The sequence below is a fragment of the Macrotis lagotis genome, chromosome 2, assembly GCF_037893015.1.
Source record: "Macrotis lagotis isolate mMagLag1 chromosome 2, bilby.v1.9.chrom.fasta, whole genome shotgun sequence".
NCBI lineage: Eukaryota > Metazoa > Chordata > Mammalia > Peramelemorphia > Peramelidae > Macrotis > Macrotis lagotis.
Window position 1 is genome coordinate 109,013,219 of NC_133659.1, and position 15,391 is coordinate 109,028,609.

Sequence of the window (15,391 nt, forward strand, 5' to 3'; positions counted from 1 at the left end):
AAGTCCAGGGAAATGAGAATTTAGTAGAACACATTATTATAATTTATTTTTAGATCAATTTTGTAGAGTGGCAGTATATTTAAGAACAAGTTTTTATGTTATAAAATCCACAAGCTTGGTAGAAAGCATTGAAGAACAATGGAAGATGAAAAAGAAGTCACATGACAAAATATACTACAGACTACTTGGCCAGAAGAAAGGAATAGATATATTTAGAATAAAAATCACAATTCTGGCAGAGATATTATTTGTAGGGATGGGCAATTTCAACAATCCTGATATCTACTGGAGTAGGTATCTATTGCTAAAAGCAGAGCAGTTGATAAAATCTTATCTTCCCTTAGTGATAACTAAACTCTTCAGAAGGCAAAGAGGAAATTATTTCCAAATCTGAGTCTGAAAAAGTTGCCTAATTAGAAATGATGGGAACCTTGGAAGAAAGTAACTGCTTCAAGAATAAACACCTCTAGTTTTTAAGAGAAAGATTTCAAAGAAAGGACAATTAGGAACCCACATTCTATAGGGCAAATGGGAATGCCAATAAAATTGATACTGTTAAGAATGAAATTCTGATAAGATAACAAACAATCTTGAGGAGTAACAAAGAAGCAAATTGTAACAAAAGACTGACATGGATAAACTGGGAACTCCTTCACCAACTCAGAGACCTAAAGGAAATGGAAATAAGAAGGCAAATGAGAATGGTTGCAGAAAAATACAAAAGCCCCAAATATATTAGCCATGGTAAAGCTCAGAATTAGCCAAAGTATACAATTGGCTGAAGCCAACAAAATTGGTTTTTTTTAGCTAATTTAGAAATTTAACTTTGTCTTAGAAATAAGACAAAGATCAAAGTGATATCATTGCTATTAGGCACAAAGGTTTAAGGAAAGAAGGTAGAATTGCTCAACTTCTATTTGCTTCTGTTTTCTAGATCAAGGAGGATGATCTTTGTACTAAAGACATAATAAAAATAGTTACTAGGGAGTTAAAACCCAAGATAAATGGGGAGATAATAAGAAAAGTACCTAACTGTGCTCAATGAGTCCAAGTCTCCAAGCTGGGGCAATCTGTTTCCTGTAGAGCTGCAAAAACTTGAAGATAATATTGCTTATCTTTGAAAAATCAGAGATTATGAGAGAAGTGAAAGAGGACTGAAAATTAAAAATGCTTTGATTTTTAAAAGTGAAAAGAGGGAATAAAGCTTCAAATGATAGGTCAGTGAAAAAATTCTGAAATTTATTTTAAAAAGGGCTAGTTTGTGAGCATTTAGAAAGGGAATAAAGGTGATGCCCAGAAGTCAGTATGGATTCATCAAAGACAGTTTGTGCCAGACTTATCTCATATCCTTTTGATTCAGGATTAGTATCTTGGTAAGTAGCTCAGGAGAAACTTTAGACATAATATAACCTTTATGTTATCCTTGTGGATAACATGGAGAGAGGTTATTAAGGTGAAAAGATTCAGAAAAAAAAAACCTTATATGACTGGGAGGTAGGGGAGTATAGTGGAATAATCAGTGACTTTTAGAATAAGAAGAACTGAATTGAATCCTGTCTGTTCAATTCACTATCTCTGGGATTATGGGCAAATCATTCTCTGGACTTCAGTTTTCTCTACTGTAAAATGAAGGAGTTTGACAACATGATACCTTAAGGTCCCTTCCAGTTTTAAATCTATCATCTCATCAATATATATAATAAATGGATGTCAGCTTGGATCTGCACCCTAGTATCTATTTTAGGCCCTTGTTCTATTTAGCATTTTATCAATGAATACCACAGGTAGCATGATTATTCATTAAAAATTGTTCTTGAGATCAAGCTAGGAGGCATAGGGGGTAATGCTAGTGCTGCTTCATAAGGAAAAGCTGAGGTCAAACTTCCAGGGTGAGCCCCTCTACCTCAGAAACTGTCAAATGCTATAAATTAGGGTTCGATTTATCTGTTTATTGTCTAGCCTTAAGACAGGGATGGAGAAAATTTCAAAAATACAGATTAAATTTAAGGCATATTTTCTTCTTCTTCTCAACCCCCCTCCTTTCTCCCCCCTCCAGCCCAGAGTCATTTGTTAATAATTATGAGCACATTCCTGGATAGCTTGAACTTTTGGATGAGTGAGTCTGGATCCAAAATAATCTCCATTATAAAACCATAGTGATTGGGTCAAATCTGATATGATAAAAATAAATAAGAACCAATGACAGTGTCCATCACATAGTGAACACTTAAAAAAAAGTTTGACTATTTTTCAAGACTAAGTTGTTTATTTGGGTTAAAACAAAACAACCACCCAAATTCTAAATGAAGGGGGTATGGTGGTTGGACAACATTTGTGTGGGAAATGATCTAGGGAGTAGTAATAAGCTTAATTACTTAAAAGTGTAACAGAACAGTTGAAAAAAAGCGCAAACTTTTGCTTATATTCTATTAAATAAGACTGTCCAGAATAAAAAAGTGAGAGTCAATGAGTCAATGAGCAGTTTTTGAACACTTGCTATGTGCTTGATGAGGCAGCTAGGTAGCTCAGTGGATAGAGTTCAGGGACCTGCAGTCAGGAAGATCTAAGTTAAAATCTGTCTCAGATACTTCCTAGCTGTGTGACCCTTAACCTGTTTATCTTAATCCACAGGAGAAGGAATGGCAAACCACTCCAGTATCTTTGCCAAGAAAACCCCATGGACAGCATTGGCGTGCCATGGTCCACGGGGTCACTAAGAATCGGATGTGACTAAACAAGTGAACAACAAGCAATATGCTTCATGCATAAACACATAGTAAGAAAAACAGAAATAACAAAAATAGATCCACTAAGATCTGCTAGTGTCAGACCACATCTATAGCATTGTGTTCAGTGCTGGGCGTCATGTTTAAGGAAGTCCTTGACAAGCGGAAGTGTATTTAGAGGAGAGTGGCCAGGATAGTGAGGGAATTCATTGAAAACCATGCTATAGGAGAAGAGGATATTTGGAGCTGAAAGCTATTTGGAATTCAAAGAACAAAGTCTTGCCCATTATAACCATGGCACTCTCTGGAGTGTGGCTTTTTATACAAATCTTACACTTTGAATGAAGGACTGTGCTTTACGCACATAACATTTAACAAATGTTTTAAATTAAAAATGAAGACAAATTCCAAACCAATACAGAGGAATGGAAGTGTCCTATTTCTGGGGAAATTGTTCCTGATCTCTGAGCTCTCCCCTCCCACCTTTGTAAGCTTAGGATGAGTATGAATTTCTTAGTCTTGGGGAGAGCATGAATGCTTTTCATCCCCACTGTAAGAAAAGGGGCTTAACCGGTAATTTCACTGGAATAGACAACTCCTAGATGAGGACACTGGCTCTGCAAAAGCATCATCACTTTCCCCATCATTTATTATCTTGGATGGCTACCCAGAGGACTGAGAGGTCCAGGATCAGAGTCAGTAAGTGTCAGAAGTGGGATTTGAACCTAGGTCTTCTCTGCTCCAGGCCCAGCTCTTTAGCCACTACTTTACTCTGACTCTCATTTTCAAATGATGAACAGTTAAAATATGTGAGGTATGGGCTCATTAGTTTTTTCACAAATACCAAATTCCATATCACAACCTCTGCATCAATGCATAATATTTTCTTTTTTTAGATGTTTTCTCCATCAAGAGTCCTTTAATGGTTCTTTCTTCTATATGTGTCTTATTTCAAGGATGTTTGATTATTTCTTCCCCACTCTCCCCAGGTAAGATCAGAAGCCAAATTCTGTGTGTGGGAAGACTGATAAACCTTATGAAAAGGTGTGAGGGGTGGCAAGTATGGCAGGAGGTCTCTTGTTCTAGAAGTGTTAAGATCTCCATCCTGTGATCCCAGACTCCTGTTATTGAGTTGATCTGTTCTCTCTTCAATCCTTGTGGCCCCCTGCCTGTCATCCTCTCAACTCACCATATACATATTTCTACCACTAGTGTGTGAATCTGGGGCCCTATTCATTCATACCAAGATAAATTACTCAAAGTCATTTGGTTACAAGAAAACCACTTGAGGTTACCAATTTCAAACCTCATAGAAAAAAAAAATTACAGACAGGCAAAGCAATGTGAAGGGATAAAGCTTAGGAGTTGTAAGCAGAAAAACAGGACTCAACTCTTAACTACTATGCTACTCAATGTCATGTCACTTTTGAGGGTTTCAGATTCTTTACCTGTAGAGTGATTGGATCATATGATGTCTTAGTCTTTTTCCAGCTTCATCAGTAACAATAACAACTGATAATGATATGTTACTTTAAGCTTATACAAAACAATATCTTCTATCATCCTCACAATAAACCAGAGAGATCATGATTTCCCCCATTTTACAGATCTGGAGACTGAGGCAAAAGTTAAATGACTTCTTTAGGGACATATAATTACTAAGTATTTCTTCTCAGAAGACAGGTTTCTAACTTGAGTTGTCCTAATTCTGGCAGCACTTGGTATCATTCTAGCTCTAAATCCTGTGATCTAAAACAGGAATTTCTTGTCTATCTACCTATACCCCCCCCCCCATCTGTATCTGCAGGTCAGTCTACCTGTCTATGTTATGGGGTGTGAGAGTTTAAAAAAGAAAAAGGGTACTTCAGCCCCAGCATCTCCTCCTGAGAAATGACCTCCTTCACACTTAGACAAAGTCTCTCTTCCTTTCAGGTATTCTGGATCCCCCAGCTGTTAAAACGGGAGGCATGGGGAGCCATCAGGCGGCAGGAGGTCACAGGTCAACTTAATATTTACCCAACCCAGCCTTTCACTTTTACGAATCAGGAAACTGCTTCAAAGTAGCAGCATCCCCTCCCACAGCTGTCTGCCCTTCTGATCATCATCAGAAAGTCGGTCAGTGAGCAAGCACTTATTAAGCTCTGACTACATGTTGGGGACTATACTAAGTACTGGGGAGTCAAAGAAAGGTGTTGACAGTATCCTCTCTCTCCCTCCTCCTCCCTCAAAGGTAGGGAGCCATCTGTTCTGTCCCCTCCTTCCCGACTAGCTGACTACTCTCAGAAGTCACACTTTTCCCCAGGCAAATAACCATCCCAAATCTTGATTCTCCTTGAAATGCTACAGCCTTTGAATTTCTGAACTAGGTTATTAGGGTCAGATAACTTGGAATAGTCTTGCTTATTGACTCCCAATATTTTGGGAAAGTTAGGAGTGCCTAGGGTTTCTGAGCAGGAAGAAAACTTTTTTTAGTCTAGTCTTCCAGTTTTACAGATGTGGAAACTAAGATGACAAAAGGTGGAATTAGTGGACCAAGGTCTTGTAGTTAAGAAGCAGCATGATAGGATTAAACTGGCATAATCGGGATCTCCAGCCTAGCTATCTTTCTAGAAGCCTTCAATCCTGTTAATCCCCTAGCTCCAGTCAATCCTGAAGCACAGACTCCTAGAATCCTAGAGATAGTCCATAAACCATTTGAGAAATTCCTTTGTTCCCCTCCCCCCAAGCTCATAGAAGACGTGGATTTTGAGTTTAAAGGGACCTCAGAAGTCATATAGTTTAATCTCTTCATTTTATAAATGTGGAATCACGGGCTCAGAGACTTGTCCAAGTTCACATGGAGAGAAAAAGCCAGGATTTGAACCTGGTGGTCAACTAGTATCTGTTGGAATACTCTAGCAAAAAGGAGTTTCCAGTTTCAGATAGCTAACAGTTCCACAGAAGGACAAAGTTCTTCATCAAAGGGAATCTGCATCTCTGTTATTTTGACCTGCTGTTTGTTCTGCTCCTTGACAACATAAAAGGATGCCCACTGAACATTAGATGTGGAACGGATGCTTGAGCTTTCTCAATCGTAGAGGATCAGGATTCTTTGGAGAAGCACCTGGCTCCCATCTCACACTTTTTTTTAATTAGTAAAAAAAAAATAACACATGAATTCAATTCCTACCCTCATTGTGCTTCCATCCAGTTCAATTTAGTCCTGTCTCAGGAGTTGAATGTAATAATAAACAATTGTACGCACCCAGCCTGGCAATCCAGTGGACCCAGTTCCTCAAACAGCAGATAGAAATGATATTTAAATAGCATCAAAAGATTGACTAAGTGTTTTCCATGCATAATCTTATTTAACTATTACAACAATTGGGTGAGGCTGGCATTATCGGTGTTCTCTCCATTTTAAAGATGAAGAAACTGAGGCAAGTGACTATGCATGGTTATAGTTAGTATCAGAATTGAGATTCAATTTCTAGTTAATGCTCTTTCTACTACATCACTGTCCTTCAATGTTCTTTCTTTGACCCCCCCCCCCAAATGGTAGTAAGAGTTTAAGTTAGAAGGGAACAGCTAGGGATCCTTTGACAGAGCTGTCTTGGATCTGGCTATAATACTGTCACTTGAATATATAATACTTGTCCCTCTGGAAGCAGGTCACTATCAAGATCACTGGACATCCTTGGAACTTCCAGGGTTAAACTGACCTTCTCTAGTCACCACTCTCTTATTTGTACATATTGTTGTTGTTCAGTTATTTCAGTCATGTCTAACTCTTGTGACCCTATTTGGGATTTTCTTGGCAAGATACTGGAGTAGTTTGCCATTTCCTTCTCCAACTCATTTTACAGAAAAAGAAACTGAGGCAAAGTGGGGTAAATGACTTGCCCAGGGTCACACAGCTTTTAAGTGTCTGTGGTTGGATTTGAACTCAGGTCTTCCTGACTCCAGGTTCAGTGCTCTATCCACTATACCATCTAGCTGCCCCTTAGGTGTTCATTCTCCCTCCATCTGAATGTAAGTGTCTGGAAGGCAGGCTGTTTTTGTACTTGTATGTTCAATGCTTAGCATAAAATATGGTTAACCGATACTTTTTTCCATTCATTTGTTCATAGATTCATTCATTGTGTGGGGAATGGAGCACCAACAGATTAGAATGGAAGGAACACTATCCTGGACATTTTCCCCAGTCCTTGCTCTCCTCCCAATCTCTGTTCTCCTTTTTCCTTCCTCAGAGACAAGAGTGATTCTGTAGCTTTTCTTTTATTTTTAATCTCCCAACTTGAAAGTCATTTTAGCTGAGGGAAAGCAGGATTAAACTTTCATAACATGATACATATATCTTGCTTTTCTTTTCTCTACTCCCCCCCCCCCCAGGTTAAATTTGAACCAAAGGAAAGCCATGATTTGGTAGCAGGAGATAAGATCTGATGTTAAGAGGTACTTCTCTCTGTTACCTTCTCCCACCCCTTTGCCTTTCTCCTCTCTATTCCTAACTTCAATGCCTTCCCAAATTCCCTATTAGATAGTCATTAACTCCTCAGGTGAGGAAAGACACTGGACTCTGCTCTCTCTCTCAATACTGTACTCCAGCTGAAATGTAAGGGTGGATTATAACTTAGGGGAAAACTCCCACTGAGAACACAAAACAGAAGATGAGATCTGTGATACATCTTTGACATATGTTCGATGATTGCAAGGGCCATTTCTCTCCTCCTTTTAAGTCCCTTCAGGATTGGTTTTACCACCTGAGAGTATTTGGCAAATCTGCATTTAGAGAGCTGCAAGGATCTTTTAAATACAAAATCAGAAAGCATGGGGAGGGAACAAGTGCCTCTCCTAGATAAAGGCAAACTCCCTTTACACAGTGGACCAGCAGGTCTGGATGCCGGCAAACTTGCCTGCCTAGAGCATCCCTCCTGGGCAGTGCCCACCTTTCATCCTGCCTTCTCCTCCCTCTCCCTTCTCACCCCCCTCCCCCATTCCCTTACAGCCCTAGGCGCAATCCTATTTAAGCTTGCAGGCACCTTTTTAATTTCCCCTTCAGCCAGATGGGGACCCTGGGGTCTTGCTGACAACACAACATAGCCACTTGTGGTACCTGGGCAGTGACAGCTGGGTTTTTCCCATTTCTCTAATTTTTTTCTCCCTACAAATGCACAAAAGCTACTGTTTACATGACAACCTTATCTGCAATAGGCTCCCTCTAGTGGCCATAGAGTGGGACTTCCATTTCCCTTTTAATTCCCTAAGTCTCCGCAAGGGACTTTCATATGAAACCCAAAGGCCCTTTCTATTCCCAATTTTTACTAACATCACTCTTTTCTGCTCTTACTCTCTCCCCTTCTTTAATTTTCCTCCATCCCCACTGCTGTGGCCCTGAAGTGACAGCTGAGTCCTTGCCCTATTTTTGTCTCTGGTTTACATTTGGAGCTTGCTTTGCTCCTGTCTTCTTCCTTTATATCTGTTTCTTCATCTCTGCCTCCTTGAGTCTCATCTCCCCCCCCCCACTTCTTTGTATCTCCAATGCTTAGCTCAGAATCTGATATATAGTAGGTGTTTAGTATAGACCAATCTGCTGACTAGTCTCTGCCTCTGTCAGTGTCTTAGTCTGACTCTGTTCATTCCTTGATCTTTTCTCAAACACCATGCTGAAAGTCTCCATCCTTTCTGAAAGAACTTTGGATGGGGCTGCATTCAAACATCTCATTCCCAGAAGGGTCAAAACAACATTCCAGAGTTGGAGGCACAAGGAGAGTCAAACTTTCTTTACAGAAATTTGGAGTTTTCACTATAATTTCCCCTTCTGCAAACTTTGGTCAAGGACAGGTTTATGGGACCTGGGGATTGGGGGTCCTGCTTATGAGCTCTGAAGGGAACAAGCTTCCCCACCACTGCTTTGTGACAACTCTCAGATGTACCCTCCTATTCAAACAACTGGCAGGACTGGGTCAAGGGACAGCTGGTAAGGGGTGGTAAGAACTTGTGCCTGTGGGGAGGGAGAGCAAAAAAGGAGAGATTGCATAGGGGGGAGTGAAGAAGAAGAAAAGGGAGAACATGAAGTGTCTGGGGTGGCAGGGGGCCAGAGGAACACCTGCTGGTCCTTTGGGTTTCCAGGTGATATCCTTTCACTGGGACAACAGATAGCAGCCAAATCAGGGTAGGAGGGTTAATAGTTAATTGTCTGGGGAAGTAAAGAATTTCTCTTCTTGCCCACCGATGCCTTTTCTTTGAATTCCCTGGTCTACCCACTTCCCATATTCACTTAACTGTACTAACTCACAAAGACAAAGAAACTTTCTCCCTTCCAATTCTGCCCTAGAAAAGCAGACGATAGATTATGACTCTAGATAGAACTGGATCCATGTCCAAAAGTCAAGGTATAAGAGTCGGGGAAGCAGAGGAGACTGAGCAGAGAGATGAGAGATGTGGAAACAGAGCCCCTTTTCCTCATTCGGCCTCTGTAGACCATGTGGGGACAGAAGGTCTGAATTCTCTCTCCTTGTATCTCTTTGCCTTCTCCCCCTCCCATATCTTTCTCTTTGTCCAATTTGGAAAGCCTGGGTTTACCAAGCTGGGTGTAGGTGAACAACTTTTAAAATGGTCAAAAAAGAAAAAGAACCCCCAGCCCACATTTCCTCTAATTAGGCATGAAATCTTTGTAACTAAGTGAAAAACTGTTTCCCTAGAGGGATTTTAGTCCATTCATCACTGCTTGAATTGAGCATATAGGGGGGTGGGGGAGAGGCGGGTTTAGAAAATTCAAATCTAATGAATTAATAACTGAATATCCCTGAGGAGGGGGAGGTTCACGGAAGGGTGGTAGGTGGAGAGGTTGAGCTATAAAACACCAATACCTCGAAGCCTTGGTTTTCACCAGTTTCCCCAATGGAAAGTCCTGAATTATTTTTTGTTAACAGACTGTAACACAATGCTCCTGTCTCTTTATGATTGAGGAGGGGGTGTGTGTGGAGGTTGGGGGGGGGTGGCTTGGAGCTCTCAGCCTCTCCGTTCGTTGAGATGGACAGAAGTATATTGTGCTTCATCTTGTAAGTGTGTGAAGACAGCTGTATGTGGCAATACATACAGACAGCTGTGTGTGTGTGTGTGTGTGCGTGCATGTGTGTATAGCGGTCCCTTTCCAGAGAAGAGGACCCCTCTGCCATATCCTATCAGAAAGACATCTGTGGGAGAGGGAGCAGGACAGACAATATAAAAAAAAAAACCTAAACACAGTGACAAGCCCGGCTCCATCAATATTTCATACTACCTGAATCGGTTCGCTTAGACTGCTGCCAGCTGCCGCCGCCGTGTATATTTAACCGTGTCACTGGCTTCCCCTCCTGCTTGTGTGTTTTCTTGCAACATGCCCATGAAATAAAGATTAGCTGAATAATCAGACCTGTTTGTAAATGGGAAATGGGCCTGGCCAGGAAGTAACTGTTCCCTGAAATGGGCTAGGACTCCCCTCACACTAGTCTTTTAAGAGATACCAGGGAAGGATGAACTTTCATATTCTCCAGACCCTGGTGGCAGGTGGTTGGGAGAGAGAGAGAGACAGACAGACAGACAGACAGGGTAAAAGAGAGACAACTCAGAACCTTTGGAGATGGGTGTGTGTGTGTGTGTGTGTGTGTGTGTGTGTGTGTGTGTGTGTTTGGGGGGGGTTCCCTAGTCAACATAGGAAGGAGGGAGGCAAGAAAGAAGATTCCTGTAATTATGAGCATTTCTCCTTAGTCAGTAGAGAGATTTAGGATTGGAGTAAGGCAATTTGTCAGCCAGTTATTCAGTCTTCTGTGCCCTTCCCCAGGTCCTCAGCCTTCAGAGAGACCCAGAAGTCAAAGCAAAGGCAGCAGAGAGCCCCTTGGCTAGTTAGTTCTCTGGTTCTCCAAGCTTTAGAAGCCATGAAACCCAGGTACTTCTCTGCTGTAGCTGCTGCCCCTCGGCATTCCCACAGCAAATCGCTCCAAATGTCATTTCCATTTAGCTGCTTTGCAAGCCAATTTGCCCCATCCTAATGTAATTTGCTGAGGCCCATGCGGGAGCAGAGAGGGCAGCCGGAATCACCTTCTCTCTTATCAAATCCCTGGTGGGGATCAGCTGTAGGCCAGAGCTAGTTTTCCTAGTAATGGCTTGTAGGTGGCAAGTTCAAGACTGGAGAGGAGATCCAGGGAAAGGATTGTGATGGGGGTGGTGGTGATAGGAGGGTCATGCTGAGAGACAGTATTTCTCCCCATCCTGTTCCCCTGTTTTCTATGCATCATATACCTGATTACTTCTCCAACACTATTTCTTACTATATCCAGGTCATTGGGGAGACAATATATTTATATTAAATGGTGCTTTTTTTGGGGGTGGGGTGGGTAATGAGGAGTCCTGGGAGGTAGACATTGCTCACCTGGAGGCCAAAGAGGGGAGAGTTGGGATAGCTGGCATTTTAGCACAGAAGTTGTGCATTTCAATGACCATGAAATGGAATCAAATTTCCCAAGTCACAGCTCTAGTGTTTTGTGGCTGGATCTGTTCAAGCAAAGGCTCTGGAGTCCTCAGCCAACCCAGAAAGGAGCCCGAAACTGCCAGACCCCAGGAGGAGGCTGATAAAGAAGTGATCCTGGCATTGTGTTTCAAACATCGATGCTGTGTGGGGCTCCCAACCAAAGGAAGGCTCTCCATTTCCATTCCAGTCTCCCATACCTGCCCGTAGACTTAGTGATCTAACTTTCTGAGACAGTCTCAGTTCTCTGGACTCTTAAGGAGTCTTGCATCGAGTCACCCTGTAGGACTTTCTTCCATTGTGAGTTCCCAAGCTACTGCTTCTAGCCCCAGACAGAAATTCCCCAACTCTAACCTCCATCCTCTTCCTCATGTACCCTATAAGCTCTCCTTCACATCTGTCCATATCCGACATCACCACTTTGCAGTGGTTATATCAGGATTGAAAGATGCCAATATGAGATCCCTGTCATACTCTCTGAATGAGCCCCAGTAAATGAACCTCATGTTCTACAAATATATCCTAAAGCCCCATCTCATGTCTAACTTCTATGTCATCTTCTCATAGAAAGTCCTGGGGCTCGGCAATGGGTCAGTTAAAGAAGGGAAAGACAGCATAGCATTCAAACCAAGTGGCTGAAGTTTCCTAAGGAGCATTAGAGGATGCTGAGGAACATCTTTCACCTAGACCAGCCTCCAAATGATGAGAAGATGGCATCAATGGTGCCTTATGATAAAGGAAAGGAAGAGTTCCTTCCTAGGCCTGGTTCTTGGATCGAGTGAGAAGAAAAGGTAGACAGTGACCAGAATTTTTTGTTTCAACTGAGGAAAGCTCACAAAGTGTCCCCTACAACAAAATCTCAGCCTGGCCCATCACCCTTCCCACTACATACACACACATCTCAGACACACACATACACACACACACACACACACACGCACCCCTCCTACCTCCCGATCACTCCAGAGGTGGTGAAGCCCTTCAGGAGAGTGTTGCTCTTTTAAGACACTAGCCAGATACTGACCCCAATTAAGTGCTTTGGGATCTCTCGCAGAGCCACACCAGACCTGCCTGTAAGGTGGCTGTTTAGCTTCAAAATCCAAGTCTTCTGATGTTTCAGAGCTGTCGGTATTGGGGGACCGGGAAGCCAAAGAATACAGGCAGATTTCTGTCCCTCCCCGCTATTTCTTAATCAAGCCGGGGAGGCCCTTCCTGACCGGGTGGTAGGACGTCCTTCTCCTTCCGAGTCCTACCTTTTCCACCTGAGCCTTGGATTTTCAAAGGATTGGGAATGCAAACCCTGGGAACCACAACCCTGGGCGCTCGGGACCCACTTCAGTCACCTCCCCTATGGATGGAGCCAGCCGGTCAGCCCGCCTCGCGCGCCCCGACACGCAGCCACACACACACACACACACACACACACACACACACACATACGAATATACACACACTCTCTCACACACATGCCAGCACCGGAAAGTGGCCCGGCGTTCTCCAAGGCACGGAGCTTGGGGGAGTGGGAAGGGAGAGAGGAAAGACATGGGGGTGGGGTGGGTAGAGCCTGATGGAGCCCCGAACTCTCTCCTCCTTCCCTAGGCAGCTGCCCCCTCCCCAGTCTCTTCTTCCCTTTCCGTAGTATCTCAACGCCTCAAAGGTGAAGGAGTGGGGTGTGTGTGTGTGTGTGTGTGTGTGTGTGTGTGTGTGCTGGGAGGGGAGTCCTTTAGCCGAGGAGGCCAACAGATTTGGGGAGGAAGGAGAGGGCCAGCCCGGCCGGGGTCCCCTCGCCGCTTACCCAGCCTGCCGACGTCCGTGTGTCCGGCTGCCCGCTGGCCTCGGCCCCCGGGGGCCGCGCGGAGCCCCGCTCCCTGCCCCCAGCTCGGCTTCAGCGAGACGACGCCATCCACACGGAGCCCGAATTCATTAGAATCCACGTCCAGCCGCCGCCGCTTCTCTGTATTCCTCCGGCGGCCCCGCCGCCGGCTCCGCTCGGCGCCCTGCTCCAGTCCTTCGGGGCTCCGGGAGCCCGCAGCCCGGCTCGGCGGGGCGCGCTGGGGCAAGCGCGCGGGGGCTAGCCGGCCAGAGCTTTCCTTGGGAGCCAGCCCCGCCGCGCCTGCCTTCCGATTTCTCCCACCGCCACTTTCCGGGCTCCCTCTGACATCAGCAATCCCGGCTCTTCCTTCCCTTCTTTCTCTTCTACTCTTTGCCAGTCCTAGTTCCTCCGGGAATCGGGTTCACACACACGTGTGGATGTGTGTGTGCGTGCGTGTGAACATGATGTCTGTGTGTGTGTGCATGTGTGTGCGTGCGCGTGTTCTCTCTCTCCTCTCTCTCTCTCTCTCTCTCTCTCTCTCTCTCTCTCTCTCTCTCTCTCTCTCTCTCTCTCTCTCTCCCTCTCTCTCTCTCTCTTCCCTTTCGCTCCCTCGCTCGCTGAAGCAGCTGAGAAATTCCCAGGACCCGCGCTCTGCCCGAGCCCGGCTCCAGTCTGGCACTGACGGCTGCTCGGCCGGCGGCTCCGGCTCCAGCGGCGGCGGCGGCGGAGCCTACTGAGCCTGCCCCTCTCTCTCTATTACCATGCAGCTCATTATCATAGAGGCCGGGCGGCATTAACTCTCTCCCTGCCAGCCGCACCCGGGCTGGGGGCTGGCACCAGCCGCCGCCTCGCCAACCCCCCCGCCCCCCATCCCCGCTGCCTGGAGCGCTTTTCCTGGATTTCCTCCCCTGGCATCTGGCCACGAAGGGAAAAGTCCCGTTTGGCACAAGGGGAGACTGCCTGGCCGCCAGTCGGGGCTGGACCTAACCGGCCACCTTAAGCGTCCCGAGGGGGCGGTGGAAACCTTGGCAGGGGCTGGAGGATTCAGGGTCAAGGCTTCCGAGCTGCCGGGGGGCTCCGGCTAGGCCAGGGTGGGTGCAGAGGGGCTCCCCAGCTTTCCACCACCTGGCCCGGGTCTCTGACATTCCATCTGCTCGTCCTCAGTCTGCCTGGCTGGGGGGCGGTAGGGATAGGGACAGCAGAGAGGAGGTAATCTCTCCCCCCCAAGACAAACGAGAAAGGCTTTATGGATAAGCAGGTGTCGTGTGGTTTCCGCGTATTAAATAACAATGATAAGAATAATAATAGCACTTAAACATTTTAAAACAAAATTTAAATTAGTTTAAAAAATAAAATACAAAACCTTCCCTGTTTTGTATCTAGAGCCTTCAACTGGGGGTTCAGGGTAGAGAGGTTGAGAGGCATCACTTAAATTTTTCTGGGGATACAGAATTAACTCTTGGAATTCAGACCTGGGTTCCTAGGGGAGTGGGGGGGGAGGACCGCGGCACCCACTTGACCTCCCTGAAGCGAAGGATTTCTGAAGCTTGATGTTATTGTAAGGGACCTTAGAGATCGTTTCATTCCATCCCTTCATTTTACAGATGAGGAAACTGAGGCCTTAGAAAGGCAAAGCGACTTGCCCAAGGTCATGCCAGTAGTAAAGGACAGAAATAGAATTTGAACTCAGGTCGTTGGTGGGCAGAATAAATTGTTCTTTCTTAGGATTCCACTCGGCCAGTTTTCCCAACACGGGTTGGATCCCCTATCTCCAACCTCAGTCTTAGTTTCAAGGCTCTCTATCAAATTCTATTATTTTAAAAAAACTGATTAGAATCTCACCTCCCCCCTTCCCTCGCCCTGTCTAGAGGAGTGCGGTCCGAGTGATCCCCTGGCTTCATCTTCTGGATGTACGACCTTCCCCTTCTCCCTCCTTCCTTCCCAGTGTCTTATTTATTTAGTTTTGGGGATTAGCTCCTAGTTCTTTTGTTCCCTCCCCGACCCTTAGGAAGGTGGGATTCCTAATCATCTTGTCTTCACTTCCAGCACGTGAACAATGAGTCAGTACTCTTCACTTTCTCTGCTTATCCACTCGCTTACCTTTATTCAGTTTATTCGGTCTACAGAGTTTGCATTTCAAAACAAGACAAATCTCAGTTCTGGCTTCTTCTAGAAGACTTCCCAAGCTAGCCCTGAAAACCACCGATTACCTCCATAAAGGCACCCCCCTTATCTTTAGACCTCCCACCAAAGGTGATCTGAGAGGTTCCCCGGAAAGCAGAGGGCTGGAAAGCCCTGTCTTTCACAGCTCCAGCCCCAGTCTCACCTAGACGGTCAAGGTTTCTGGCAAAGCTCTCTCTCCTG

The 15,391-nt window shown here is 44.9% G+C and overlaps 1 protein-coding gene across 2 annotated transcripts in view; it reads right to left on the minus strand.

The window, feature by feature from the left end:
* The window catches only part of PLXNA2 (plexin A2), a 321,485-nt gene extending 308,054 nt beyond the window's left edge, over window positions 1–13,431 (minus strand). Inside the window, exon 1 of one of the 2 annotated variants that reach the window (XM_074222562.1) lies at window positions 13,010–13,431. The gene's annotated coding sequence lies outside the window, so the exon portion shown is untranslated. The remainder of the gene's footprint in view (window positions 1–13,009) is intronic. The other variant, XM_074222563.1, reaches the window with a different exon arrangement.
* Window positions 13,432–15,391: the final 1,960 nt, after the last annotated feature.